The 16,134-nt window shown below is 34.4% G+C and overlaps 1 protein-coding gene across 1 annotated transcript in view; it reads right to left on the reverse strand.

The window, feature by feature from the left end:
* LOC148109563 (uncharacterized) overlaps nt 1–16,134 on the reverse strand; it is a 285,598-nt gene that overhangs the window by 117,306 nt on the left and 152,158 nt on the right. The window contains exon 3 of the mRNA XM_087864115.1: nt 778–846. The gene's annotated coding sequence lies outside the window, so the exon portion shown is untranslated. The remainder of the gene's footprint in view (nt 1–777; nt 847–16,134) is intronic.

The following is a 16,134-nucleotide window of genomic DNA, read 5'->3' on the forward strand; positions in this document are numbered from 1 at the left end:
TGTTTGCCCATGTGAATGCTGAAGAAAGTAGTGGCAAAGAAATTAAGACAAAAATATCTAAAGGAGGAATATCAATTGGGAATTTTAGTCCCTACAAAAGTGACTGCAATATTTTTATAGTCTTTTTATAGTCTTAAATCACTCAGTACTCTTCAAGTAAAAAGTACAGAATCTTTGAAAACAGACTTATAATAATTTATAATACATACCATTATATCAACTCAAAATTAAATGAACATGATTTAATGTGAATAAGAAAATTGGTATTTCTGCTTTTAAGCAGTATGTTTATAATAATTTATATTCTAGATATTACGAAGTAACTTTACAGAAATTAACACGGTAACTTCAAGAAGAAAGGAAAGTCCAATTTTACTGTTGGTTGATTAATATAAAGGCCTACTTGCCTTCAAATGTTTTGCTGAAGATGGAAATCATTTATATTATTAATATATGTAATATAAATTATTTTTAATAACACATTTATTGTTCATCTAGCTACAGAATACCTCCTCAAATAGAATTGTGTATACTTTTGGGAAAATAAAATTGACATTTCTTGTGGACAAATAAATTTACATATTTAAATTTACATATTTGTCCACAAGAATTGTCAATTTTATTTTCCCAAAAATATACACAATTCCATTTAAGTAACTCATTGAACAATTTTCAATATGATCCTCATAAAAACATATACTAACTTGAATGGAAACATATTAAATACACTTTGAAATTACTAACAATTACGACTGGCAAAAATTATCTAGTAGTTACCTTAATTTGCTCTTCAGTTGCTAAAAGTCCATGTTCTTTTCCTCTGATTTACCGAACATTTAAACATTTCTGTAAAAAAAAAATACATTAGATGATGAGAAAAAATAATACTTTATGGTTATACTTTTAGGACTATTTGAGTATATTTATGTATTTCTTATTATTGGTCAAGTGCCTTTTTTCCAATGCTTGGGATATAGCAACAGAACCATGGTATAAAAAATGAAATTCAATTTACCTCTGACACATCTTCAACCACCTAATTTACTGTATCACTCACTGGGAATAATTAATGAATTTGGTGGATATGGGAATTTAAATATTTTTGTATTAAAAAAAAAAGATGCAAGGTATGCCTGGGTGGCTCATTCAGTTAAGCGACCGACCCTTGATTTCAGTTTAGGTCCTAATCTCAGGGTCCTGGGATCAAGCCCCAGGTCAGACTCCATGCTCAATGGGGAGTCTGCTAGAGATTCTCTCTCCTCTCCCTCTGCTCTTTCCACTCACACTCTCTCTCTCAAATAAATAAATCTTTAAAAATGTGTCTATTGCAAGAAATCAGAAAATTTCTTAGACTCATAGAGCTTATTTTAATAACTTACATCTTCTTTTATTTACTTATTTTTTAAAAGATTTATTTATTTATTTTGGAGAGAGAGAGCACACGAGAAAGAGAGCACGTACATGAGCAGGAGAGGGGCAGAGGGTGAGGGAGAATATTATCCCTGAGCTGACTCCCTGCTCAGGGCGGAGCCAGCCTCCCAACTCTGGGCTCAATCCCAGGACCCTGAGATCATGACCTGAGATGAAATCAAGAGTCCAACACTTAACTGACTGGGCCACCCAGATGGCCCTGAAACAAATACTTCTAATAAGATCCTGGGATGTGTTTAATCAATTTTACCATTAAAACTGCTGTGGGGAAAAAAAAAATTGAGAAACACCTTAATACAAAGTATGCCACTTAATCATATATACAAATATGTGCTCTGTGTATTTATGTACATAGACAGAGACCATGATTACAATAATTTAAACAGATTCAGATTTTTAAAATAATAGGAAGAAAATAACAAAAAGGAATAAACAAAAAAATGAGAGTTTACTTAAGTGGTGTATTTACAGGGATGATTGTTAGTCTTCATTTTCTTTAAACTGCCATAATATTTTCTATTTCTTTTATTATTAAACTAACATTAACACGCCAGACATTTTACCAAAAAAATAATAATAATAATAATGTCCTTCATAGAGTTTTCTTTGGGAATTCAGTATTTTCTAGTGGTCCTGCACTGGTCACATCAAGTTTTGAACTTTCTAGTGAGTCCATTTAAGTGCCTTATACGAGCATCAGCTGCATTAGTTAATTACTATGATACTTAGTATTTATTATGCTATTAGTAGTAGTATGCTACTAGCAAAGGTTAAGTAATCTTCTGTGTGCCAAATCAATGACAAAATCTCGTATCTATTCCATAGCCTTGTCCCCAAATGGATAAGGAATTAGATATATGCAGAACCTCAACAGCATAAAACTAAAATTAAGTTCTCCTTTATAGAATCACTATTGATTACCATCAGATATATATGAAAACAAATTAGTGTAATAATATTCCTAATAAAAGCATTAGATTTTGTTTGAGGATTTTAAACTATATTGTTCCTAGTGAGTACCCACCCATATTTGCCCAATTAGTGAGGTTTTGTATCACAAGAACAATCCATTCTGTATTTGAATGGTATATGCCTGACTACTTGAATAGGCAACTGAGAGCAATTTTTTAGGCAATTTCTTGGCTGTACACATAAGGTATTGTATCCCGGTTTTTGAAGAATAAGCCTATCCAATCTTACAAATATTTTACATGTCTGAACAATCATGGGTAATGATAGTGCAGGCTCTCCTAGAAATATCCTCACCCGGTAGATTTTGTTTCTCCCAATTAGAAAATAAATTCTGAAATCCAAACACGACTTGTTCCACAAAGTTCTCCCTAACAGCACCAAACCAACTCCACCGCAGACAGAACCAATCCTGTGTTCCCTGATGCTCCCATACCCCTGTGTAGATTCTTCTATTTGGCTGCACCTGTACACTGTATTGTGAATTGCTTCAGAAAAGAGACTTTTGACCACTTCTTCAGTTGGTATTACCCCTCCCGGAAGAACCAAGCACTTAACAGGGCCTCAAAAATGCTGACTGGGTAAACAAAACATTTTCTTTGTAGTTTAAAAAAAATTATAAGTATTTATTGGAAACTGTCTGTATTGGCCTCACATGAATTGAGACCAAGAACAAAAATGCACCATTATGTATCTTTGAGTTGGTTTGTACAACTATCTTTATAGGTCCATTTTCTCTTTGTTCAGAACATCAGAGAATCTTCAATTTACAATTTGGCTATTCAGTGTTTCAGTCCTTCATCCAATTATTGCCCCTTCAGGCACTTCAGAGTTAGTAGACCACTCAGACAGCAGACATTTCTAACAGAAGAACAAGCTTACACAGGGTGACAGCTTCCTAAGGGGAAGGAGACCAGGTCGGACGTAAATCACAGAGGAGGAAAAAGGGGACTACATGGCTAAAGGGAACTGAAAACCAAACAGAAGGGAAGAAAAGGTATCATATCAGGTGATACACTTCTATCAGCATACAGTGTTAGCCTGAATTTCTTGTCCAATTAGTAAACTTGCTCTAAAAGGTTTTCTTAAAAGAAGCTACCAGAATAATTATTTGAACAATTTGACTACTTCGAAGGAAAGCACTCAGAAAGGATAGAAAATATGGTGTGTTTATATCTTCATATTTTCAGCACCCATTCAAAAGTGACATCCACTAGCAGTTACTGCAATTCACTCTATGCCTTGCCAATCAGATGGAAATACCTGAATACTAGATTGCTTTAACTAAAAATTAAAAGTTAAATTAATCCATCCTTTAGAAAAAATCTTGTAAACAAGCAGATATATAAGACAGCAAAAATGGAAAATAAAATTATAAGATTTGATTTACCAACTACAAAAAAGGGTATACATAATAAAGATAAATGTTTGAAACAAATTTTCTAATCATAAGATAGCAAGTGTAAAAAGTAGAGTAACATTCATTCATTCATTCATCAAATATACTCTGTGCCCAGGCACAGTTTGGTTGCTGTGGATTCAGGAGTGAACTGAACAGAAAAAAACAGCATCCACAGAGTTTATCTTTACCTTGTGGTTGAGGGGTAAGAACAGAATGAAAGAGAGAGAAGAAACTTGACTATATTTTCCAGACACTTTTTGTATTATTTTTAAATTTTAAACACTTCATATTTTGGGACATTTTATATTCCCCTTTAATCTTAAATTTTTAAAGGTTTTAAGGACTTTATATTCTCACTTAACCTTTATGAAATTCCTCTGAGGTTAGTATGAACATTACCATGTTTATTTTACAAATAAATATTCAGAAACATTGAGTGGCAAAGCCAGAATGTGAATGCACGTAATCCAAATTCAGTCTATACCTTCCAGCTTCTCAAACAGCATTATATTGACTACCACTGTCCATATTTGAAAAGAGGATGTTTATAATGAAAAACAGTATGTTTCTGTAAATGAATTCTTTCGGAAATAATCATCTCAGAATTTCATAACACTGATTATTGTTTGAAGGCACTTCTGCATTCCAATATTTAAATGAGATTCCAGGAAATCAAAGTAAAAATTAGCCTGGAATTAAGACAAAAATATATTTTATTGTCTTGGTCTGTGAGGCATTGATTGTATTTATGTTACATCTCCTAATGAACTTTTCAGTAAAGGTTCAGGAAGCAATGAAGAACTCACATACACAAACATACTTTAAAAAGATCATTGTAGGAGCACCAGGGTGGCGCAGTCTTTAAGCATCTGCCTTCAGCTCAGGGCGTGATCCTGGCGTTCTGGGATCGAGCCCCACATCAGGCTCCTCTGCTAGGAGCCTGCTTCTTCCTCTCCCACTCCCCCTGCTTGTGTTCCCTCTCTCGCTGGCTGTCTTTCTCTGTCAATAAATAAAATCTTTAAAAAAATAAATAAAATTAAATAAATAAATAAATAAATAAATAAATAAATAAATAAATAAATAAATAAATAAAAAGATCATTCTAGAGATGCCTGGGTAGCTCAGTCAGTTAAGCGTCTGCCTTCAGGTCAGGTCATGATCACAGGGTTCTGGGATTGAGCCCCATGTCTGGTTCCCTGCTCAGTGGGGAGCCTGCTTCTCCCTCTGCCTGCTGTTCCCCCTGCTTGTGCTCTCTCTCTCTCTCTCTCTGAGAAATAAATAATAAAATCTTTAAAAAATAAAAATAAAATAAAATAATAAAAAGTTCACTCTAGTGTCAGTTAAAAGATGGTTTGCAACCTAACATGACAGGTTTGTTTTAAAGATCAGTGAAACTGAGATTTAAAAATACCGCGAATTAGTGAACTATTTCTAAGGTAATATATATTTTTTTGGTCAATGAGAGTCTTTAAATCATTTTTAGAACTAAACAGTTAAATATTAGGTGTCACAATTTTATTATCTGTAAAAAGAAGTATATAGCCTTCCATCTATCATTTCCAATTATTTGGAAGTTAAATGAGAAAATATGAGTCAAAATTCAGTAGACACATTAACTGCATTTATGACATTCCACCTCACATCTCCTCCGCTATGAGCCTGCTTCTTCCTCTCCCACTCCCCCTGCTTGTGTTCCCTCTCTCGCTGGCTGTCTCTATCTCTGTCAAATAAATAAATAAAATCTTTAAAAAAAAAAAAAAACTAGGTTTTCTAATGCTATTCAGTTATGATATTCAAATCATTTTTCCAGCTACTCCCTCTGTTTCTCAATCTACCAGTTATCTTCAAACACGTTCTACTTTCGTTCCATATCAATAACCATTATCATGTACCACCACATTATTTTCTCAGGAGGCTGTTCAAATTTGTTTTTCATCTCTATTTCCAACAATTTTACAGATTAGAATGGTGCAACTGATAGAGATTATCATGGTTATCAGATGATAGTGCTAAGATAAGATCTCAAGGCATGTTACTCTTAGTCTGGCCTCCCACCACTTCAGGTTGTAACCACTGGCCCCATACTTGGAATATTGCAAGATGCAAGAATAGCACCTTCTTATTCGTACAGCACCATTTTATCGCCACTCCTATCTACCTTGCAAACAGCTGCCAGAATCGCCTGAGACATCATTTTCCCCATGATGATTTCCGCTCATTAATCCACAAAACACCATGTTGTTTTCCACAGGGTCTGGCTTTTCAAGATCCTCTACAGGATGAATACATTATTTTCTATTACGAACATCTTTTTGACACTACTCTCTACTCCACCAGACAGAATTTCCTTATCAGCCAGTTTAGGTTGCTGACTGGCTCCTGAGCCAGACTGTTCCAGATAGAGTGGCTTGTTAACGCATCAAGAACTGTTCTGTGCAGTTCTCTACAATTATATTTTGAATACTATGCTAACATTATGCTAAGGTCTCATTCTCCAATGAAATTAGCCTCAATACTTTAAGTACAACCAGATGTGTAAACTTCTGGTGCATTTTAAATCAAGAGTACAAAGTTTAGTCCTCAATGTGTCAAATTTCCACACGTGATCATTTTCAGCCCCCAAGAATGTAAGCCGCTGTATAAAGGAGGGTATCTCGGGTGCAATTTTATATCAATGTAAAACTGGACAAAATTGACAAAAACAATTGTTTCAGGACTATGGAAACTGACCAGGCATCCAAAAAATTAAGTGTTTATACCAGAAAAATTACCTTACTTTTGATAAGAACAGTGGGAATCCTGTAGTATTTTTGCCTGGAAATTCTACTATCTCTCCCCACAACCCCCAGCTAGACTCTTAGGTCATAAAAAAAAAACCTTAATGAATTTAAAATAATTGAAATCATAAAAGTAGATTGTATAATAAAAACAGAATGAAATTTAAATTTTTTTTGCAAATCCCCAAATATTTGGAAATTAAAAAAACATTTATAAATATCTCATGTATCAAAGAAATCAGAAGATAAATTAGAAAATATTTTTCAATGGAGAAAAACTAAATCAGAGCATATCATAATTCAATGGAATACAGCTAAAGCAGTGCTTAAAAGTAAATTTATAGCCTTCAAAACCTAAGAAGAAAGAAAAGTAAGAAAAGAGCAAACTAAGCAAAAAGAAGGGAAGAATGAAAGGAAAAAATGTGTAACCAGAACATCAATTGTAAAATGAAAACATTCCCACTACTTATTCTGTTATTAAAAATCCCTTACCTTTTCTAGCCCTTAATATCTTCATCTTTAACATGATCATTAGAATAAATTACTCATAACCCTCCTTCACTGGAAAACATAATTGGTATTTTTTAGAATAGCCAACAGATCTATCAATTATATTAAAAATATACACTACATAGACAACTCATAGTTTATTAATTGGGGAAAAGGATTGCAGATAATCCAAAACCCAAAATAATGTTGAAAACTTAATCAATATATTATACACAACATTTTCACTTATAAAAGACTGAACCTGTTACGTTTTGTTTTGATGACTATTAAAAGAAGTCATAATTAATAGAAGATAAGGAAAAAATATTATGGTGACAGTTTGCCTGCTTGCATACAGAGGAGAGCAGAAGATAGCATAGAATGTATTGGACAGGTAAGTAGGGTAAGACAGGATAGGGAGAAGGCAAAGGGAAGGGGAAAAGAAAGAACCCTTAATTAGTATCTACTATATGCCAGCCACTGGGTAGTATCAAGCATTAGAGCAGTATATACAAAGACCCTGCTTTCATAGAAAAAAGAGTTTTTATGGTATTAAAATCAAAATAAAAGATTAGGCCGTTTACTTATGTCTTTTCATTTGTAATTCAATTACACAGAGATTGTTTCTTCCCTCACAGAAATGGCAATGTCCTAATGCATCAGTTCATCAGAAGAAGTCCATGGCATTCATAACCCCAAAACTCTCACCCCAGCAGGTATGTGCTAAGGTCGTGTACTTGAATGACATTTCTCCCAGGGATTTGTTTCTGCTGTACGTCTTCAGCTTAGAAACACACTAAAAGGCAGGGACATTATTCTCTCCCAGGTATCCAAAACTAACTCAAAGCTTGCATACCCACAAACACCTCTTTCTCTGAGTTTAGCCTAGGACTGAAACAACCAATGCTTTAGCTTATTCCTGGGTAAGGACTATGCAGCCTGCTGCTCTAACCCTAAGGACTCTTGGGTTTCCAGGAGGGTTATTTCCTCAGCAACGAACTTTTTTTTCTTGCTCTGTTTGAGAAACAGCTTTCAAGTTATCAATATAAAAACCAATCATTCAATTTAATCTGTGCATTTACCCCTCAAAAGTGCCTATGTTATAACTACAATTACATATATTTGCATCCGAAATATAGTTTCCAAATTTGATAGTAATAGGAGTTACCAAGCTACTTTGATTTACAATAAAATATGCCTATATTCTATACTTCTAAATCATCATTTATCGGTAGAACACTCTGAAAACCACCCCATTACTTATACCTTGTTCTGTCTCATTTCATTTTCAAAATTTAAATGAGGAACTTTAAAAATGCCAAGAGGGGCGCCTGGGTGGCACAGCGGTTAAGCGTCTGCCTTCGGCTCAGGGCGTGATCCCAGCGTTATGGCATCGAGCCCCACATCAGGCTCCTCCGCTATGAGCCTGCTTCTTCCTCTCCCACTCCCCCTGCTTGTGTTCCCTCTCTCGCTGGCTGTCTCTATCTCTGTCAAATAAATAAATAAAATCTTTAAAAATATATATATATAAAAAAATAAAAATGCCAAGAAACAAAAGTTCTGATATATGCAAAGATCTTGTTCTTTAAACATTATCTTCTCCTTAATTATCAGGTTTTTAGTTCACAAAAACGTACTTTCCCTTCATGGCTGTTCTAGTCAAAACGGTTTAATCTCAAACTATTACATATAGTGAAAATAGCCTAAGAATAAGTTATTCTGCCAACGCATACTACCAAATATATTCTACAGACTCATGATTGGATCTTTATATATTTATGCAGTTTCTGTCAGTTCTAGAAAAATGATTTGTATCTCCCGTATCCATGAGGCCAAACTGTCAGCTGATATCAATTACAAGGAAAATCCAGTATGCCAGAATCCTGTTTTACTAAGGATGAGAATCTGTTGTCTAATGAAGTGTTCTCAAAGGTTTAAAAGAGTTTGGATTGCCAAGCCAGACACTGAATCTCAGATAAGCTTCTTCCAAAAATCCTCACTCCTCTGGTCATTTAAAAAAAAAAAAAAAAAAATCAATAAATGTATTCTAACCAAAGTTTAAAAAGCTTCTGAGAAATGACCTCTGCCAAAGTCCTTTGGGGACTTTCCAACTGTGCAGGGGGCAGCGTGTGGGATCAAAAAGCAGAAAGAAGGAAATAAAGAAATGCTTCTGAGCAAGTGAAAAAAAAAAATCTAGCTGGAGAACTAAAAGGGATTAGTTTACATATCAAATATCAGATTTCCATTGCACTGCTACTCTGCTTTCTCCTCTTTTTTCTGTCCCATTCTTGCATTGTCTGTAGTTCATTACATGAAGCTTGATTTCCTCACTTTGTGTAAGATTTCAAGCAGAAAATCTTCAATACCGAAATCTTTAAAATGGTATGCTTCACATTACACAGTACTAAGTACCTTATCTGAGACTCCACCATCTGGAAATCAGACCAATTTAACATACAGTCCTAATTCAGGAAATATATTTAAAAGAAAAAAGAAAAAATCTCACACTGCACTAAAACCCAATAAACTTGACTGGTAGAGAGGACTTCAATCAAGACTTAGTTATTCTTTATGTTCTCCAGTATTCTAACAATGAAAAATCAGAAGCAGAAGCAGCATACAGACAGACTAACATCCACCACAAATACCCAAAGCTCTGAGGAAAACTGAAAACTACTTCCAAGGCTACGGAAAGAGTTTTTATTCGAACTGTCAAACATCAGGAGTTTTGCCACTTTAAGTGGGTGGATGTTTAAGCCTCAATTTTTCAGAAATTTTTCTGTATCTAAAGAACCCCCCCACCCAAACAAGAAGTTTCAGTTATATAACTGAAGTTTTACCCATGTAAAATTCAAAATAATCATAAATCAATAAGGTCAAATTTATGGGAATTATATAGACAATTAAAAGTTAACAGCCTTGATAAAGTATAAAGGATATGCGTATGTTTGTGTGTATTTTACCCACCCCTTTTGAGGACATTACTTTTAAATATATCTTTTTATTTCTATATATTATAGCTAGAAAAATATGAGAATATAAATACATATTTTAAGTTATTTAAAGAACTCATACCCATGAGGGGGAAATCCATATCACTCCTTCCAAACAGTGTCCGCTAGCATTTTGTTAATTAGTTGTTTCTTTTTTTGGGGGAAGGGGAAGCATATTTTTTCACAGGCCTTTTAAAAATAGTAAATGTGGGGGCGCCTGCGTGGCTCAGTCAGATGAGCGTCCAACTCTTGGTTTCAGCTCAGGTCATGACCTCAGGGTCGTGGGATCCAGCCCCAGGGCAGGCTTTGCACTCAGCACAGAGTCTGATTAAGTTTTTTTTTTTTAACTTATCTGGTACTGAATTTGGTTTACATTGTTACTGAATATAACCAATTTACTTTGAAGTACACATTCAGAAGATGTAAAGGAAATATTAATAGTTAAATAGAAAAGGTTTTCCATTTTTGCTACTTTTCCTCCTAAATTAATTTCTCAAAATCATACAGGATAAAATACACAAATATAATTTTACTTATCACTATAAATGAAAATAAACTTTATGTTTCTTAGTCCTTCAAAATAATATTTAAAACTAAATGACCATGTTTTATGTAAAACAGTCACATATTGATCTTATATGATTATATACCTATTATAAGAATAGCATGCTATGGTTATTATGGTCAAAAATCAAGACCAAAGAAGAATAAGATATTTCTAGGATAGTGGCAGAAAAGAGGTTTAAAAACTTGGCTGAAATAATTTTTCAGCCCCCAAAATCGATTTTGTTCTTCTAATGCTTGGCAAAATCCCTACTAATAGGCAACAGCTTTTAAATTCTGTATTTCAGTGTTAACCTTTACTTGATAAAATGGATGAAAATTTAAAATACATTTATATATATTTAGATTCCAAGTTAAAAAAAAAAAAACTATAGGCATTTTCATTCAATAATCAATCCAGCGAAGAAAGCCACAGTAAACCTGGAACTGGGCTAGCTAACAGCCACCAAACTGAATTAAACATTATTCCTGCTCCCAGAACACTCACAGCCAATTGTACAAATTCTTAATAATGTACAGCACTCTTGGTTTGAAAATATTTAATTATCAACATTAGGGATAAGAATAATAATAGCAACGATAACAACACAACAGCAATAAGCTTAAGAGGTCAACTAACTTAATCAAAAGCACAGTTTAGATTACAATCTGGACAAACTGTGTTAATAGCACAATAGAGTACAAAGGCAAATATACTGAAAATATTACCTAAATATTAAATAGCAAATAAAAATAAAATCTTTCTCTACTTCACTGCAGGCAAAGAAAGTCAAATGCAACTTGATCCAATTAAGCCAATTTAGGATACACAACTACTTAAAAGCCTGAGCCATACTAAGTGATGAAAGCAAAATGGATTGAGTCCAAATCGGCTTTATTTGTTTAGATGCTATTTATTATGGCTATATTTTATTATACAGTAGTAAAAAAAAAAAAATTACAAGGCAACATCCTGTTATTTTCCACTGGGAAAAATGATACAGATGCACTATTAAAACTCAGCTGAGACAGCAGCATGTCAGGCTGCATGCCACTCGTGCCTTTACAATGTGCCAATAGACATTGATGTTTATGTGGCTGATGGTAAAACCAGCCTAATTACTGCCACTTAAATGTTTCATAAAATTGTGGCTTTATAGAAATCTAGAACCTTTGACTCTATGCATATTAGAAGGAAAAGAGTTGTTTTAAAATAAAGCAACTAAACCCCATTATTTCTTCATAGAAAATAAAATGTCTTAATTCTCCTTTTCCAGGGTAGCTAGCATATCATGAAATCACCATCATCAAATTGTAAATTGTGAGCCCTACTTCAAATGAGTTGTCTAATTTGTTGAGAAAGTGAATGAGCTTCACAAATGAATTAAGAGCAAAGGAGAGGGGGAGAGAGGGAGAGAGAGAGGGAGAGGCAGAGAGAGGGAGAGAGAGGGAGAGAAAGGGAGGGGGGAGAGATGGAGAGGTAGAGGGAGAGAGGAAGAGAGAGGGGAGAGGGGGAGGGGGAAGAAAGGGAGAGATAGAAAGAGGGAGAGAGGGAGAAGGTAAGGAAGGGACGGGAGAGAGGGAGAGGGGGAAGAAGAAACCAAGAAACAAACTCTTAACTGTTGAGAACAAAGTGATGGTTACTAGAGGGAAGCCTGAAATGGATGGATGAAACAGGTGATGGAGTTTAAGGAGTGCACGTGTCCTGATGAGCACCAGATGTTCCATGGAATTGTTGAATCACTATATTGTACACCTGAAACTAATATAACATTGTATGTTAACTATACTGGAATTTAAAAGAAAACAAGAAAGAAAAGAAAAGGAAAAGGAAAAGGAAAAGGAAAAGAAAAGAAAAGAAAAGAAAAGAAAAGAAAAGAAAAGAAAAGAAAAGAAAGAAAAGAAAAGAAAAGAAAAGAAAAGAAAAGAAAAGAAAAGAAAAAGAAAGAAAATTAGATTATAATCAATTTCAAAAGATTAAGATAATTGCTTTTCTTTGTTAAGATTTTATTTATTTGTTTGAGAGAGAAAGCAAGACAAGAGCCAGAAAGAGAGAGAGCACAAGCTGGGGGGGGAGGGGCAGGGAGAGGGAGAAGCAGGCTCCCCCCTGAGCAGGGAGCCAGACAACTACAATGCAGGGCTTGATCCAAAGACCCTGGAATCATGACCTGAGTCAAAGGCAGATGCTGAACTGGCTGAGCCACCCAGGTGCCTCAAGATAATTGCTTTTTTAATAAGCCCTATAAATATCATCTTTCCTCTTTTCATCATTATTCTCATCAATCTACATTGTGTAGCGAAAATGTTGCAAGCACTATATAGAATTCTAACTATACAAAACAGAAATACTCTTTTTTTTCTGCTACTCGAGAATGAGAAGGATGATAAGGAAAATTAGTTTTTTGGTTAGTATTTGCCACTTCAAAGGACACCAACTGGTGTTCCACAGTTCTATCCATTTTAAGCGGGAAAATACTGTGCTGCAGAGCTTGAATGCTTGGAACTACTTTTAGTTTTGAAGCAGAAGCAGCCTTAGATTTACTGCCATAAAGCATCTCCTCAAAACTTCTGCTGATCCAAAAGCTGAGAGTTCCTGACATGCAACGGCACTCCTGCAAAGTACTCCTGGACCGCATGGAAATGTAGAGCAGAGATGACACTGAGGAGGGTACACTCTCCTTGTCTCCAATATGTGGATATGATTCTTTCTGAGGTATCTTGGCTCAAATGATCTGGAACATCAAATAGCCTGTGTTTGCTGAGAGTCTCCTCTATGCGCCTGTCCATTTCCCAAAGTATTAATCCCTTCAGCAGCTCTGCAGAGCTAAAGCAAATCAGATTCTGCAGTTTAGAAAAGTCAGTTATACTTGTGAGTGCTAGATGGCATTAAAGATTTTTTTGGCATTGTGATCTCCAAAGTCAAGTAGTCAAGTAAACTCAATATTACAATCTGCTGTTTTTGTTTTTCATTTTGTTTCGTTTTTGTTTCTGTTCAGAACGGCCAACTTTGTCTGGTTAGGAAAATGCCTGGGCAGCAGCATCTGTGACAGTCATAATGTCATAACCATTGTTTTATGGCTTGAGCGTAATGATATTAGCCAACAATGCCATCTCATCTTCCATTCCCTTTACCAGATAAGCATGGTGGGGTGGGGAGGACCATTTAGAGAATATCCTACTGCTTAATGTTTCCTCTAGAAATTCAACCTAAGGCTAATGTAAGATTTGTCAAAATTGCTAGAACAGTTTTAAGAATATGGGTGCAGGATTATGCTTTATATCATCTATTAAAATATCATGCACAACACAGCTATTCAAAACTTGATGATGACAAAAAGACACGGTTACTATTGAAGAGAAAAGACCACTGCAAGTCACATTACACTCACTTTACTCTTATTGCTGAATTTTGGTGATCTCTCAAATGCCCTGTCCTTACCTGTAACTCCAACCTCTTTGTATACACGGTCAGCCACATTTAGAACATCCTTCTCTGATTCTCCATCTGTGTTAATGGCTTCATTTATCTGTCCATTCATTAATCCTACAACATTTATTTGAAATCTACTCTGCTCTGGACACTGCAATATTCTGTGAGGTATAAAAATTAATAACAGGAGAGTCCTGCTTGCTAAGAAACTGAATATCTTGTGGAAACACAGTTGTGTAAATAAATAGTCAAACAACGTGAGGTAAACACTATTTAAAAAAAGAACTGATAGCAGTAGATGCACAACAGGCTCTTATGCAAAACAAACATAACATAATCTCTCTTTGTATTATATATTCATTATTTCATATTCATGTATCATCCACCATATGATAACCCCTTGGAAGACAGGATATACCATCAGTGAATGGTCTGACCACTAGCCAAATTAAATTCATCACTCATTATCCATATAACATATAAAATATATATGTAATAACAGGAAACAACCCATAAAGCCTGGCTATGCTGATTACAAACCCTACCTCTGACACTGCAGCATGAACTTGAAGTGTTTGTGCCTCAATTTGCTCATCTATAATATCGAAACTATGAGCTATTTGAAAGTGTTATTAAGAAGATTAAAAGAAGTCATCCATGTGAAAACCTAGAACCATCTTTAGCACATGATAGGCTCTTTTTTTTAACCTATTAAGGCCATAAATGTTATAGTTGATATTTTACATGCATGTATTTTAAAAATCTTTATTTATAAATTATATAACATTAGTGCCATTCAACAGGTGATGAATCTGCAGCACAAAGAATGTAAAACATTCTCAACACAAGAGAGTCACTAAATCGCAGAGTCATAAAAAAATGTATATCTACAATATTCACAAAGGACAGAAATAAATGACATACATTCGGGCATCATAACTGATAGGTTCACAGTTCTAGCCATTTCAAAGGATAAGTGAATATCACTACCAGAAAAATACTTGGCAAACAAAGAGCAAAATTTTTTCTAAATAGCTAAATATTACTAGCTTTTAATTCAATTGATTTTTTAACAATTGAGGCCTTTGTCTCCGGAATCCTGACAAAATGAAGTATATCAGTACATTTTTTAGTAATAAACCAAAAAGAATATCATATAATCACTTCTGATGCTATTTTGTACTACACCCATCATAAAATTGCTTCAAGGAAGTTTAATATTCAAGTCTTTTGGAGTAAATATACAATTTAGATGTAAAACTTAGATATATAAAATTTAAATGCAAAAATTCATGGCATTTTCGATGAAATTGTGTACTTGCTTTTGTTTCTTATCAAGTTTATAATAATCATTTAATTAATTTTTTGTTAGTTATGTTTATGCTAATAACTTTCTCCTATAGCCTTAAGAAGCATAATTACCATAACTTTTAACAATACAATTTCAAAAACACAGTAACTGTTTCAACAGTTGAAACAGAAAATTCCCCACAGGAGTAGGAAGCTAGGACACCTCTAAGTGTGCCACCAGACTTACATGATGATTATCACAATTATCTCCTCTAAAACTAAGGTTAGTTAGGACAAATGCTGCTCATACCAACGAACTGTTACACAGAAAAGCTACTATCCTAGTAACACAGATATTCGATATAAAATTCTAAATGAGATATATCAAATTCCTCAAACTAGACAGTTCTATCAATAATACAGAATTTAAATTCAGCGGAAAGGTGGTTAAGGGCTAGTCATGAGGCACTGGTGTCAAATGTTATGCTCTGAATTAAAATATACAAGGATACAAGGATGAGGTTTTCATTGATAAGTGGCTGTACAAAGCTTTGAGAAATAGACATTAACAGTAGAAAAAGAAAACTCTGGGGTATTCTTAATTACATTTGTAACTTTTTTTGTTAATTTTTAATTTACAGAAATCTATCATAGTTCCCTGTATATCCACGCTTCTCTTTCTGCCAATCCATACTGTTCATTGTTCCCAGAGTATCTGTCCTAACATAAAGGTACATTCGCAATAGAAATAGGTAGTTTTACTGTGCGCTAGGCCTGGTTGTAAGCCCTCTTACATACAGAGACTCATCT

This window comes from Ursus americanus, chromosome 8, assembly GCF_024610735.1.
Source record: "Ursus americanus isolate L20-20 chromosome 8, mUrsAme1.1.p, whole genome shotgun sequence".
Classification (NCBI taxonomy): domain Eukaryota; kingdom Metazoa; phylum Chordata; class Mammalia; order Carnivora; family Ursidae; genus Ursus; species Ursus americanus.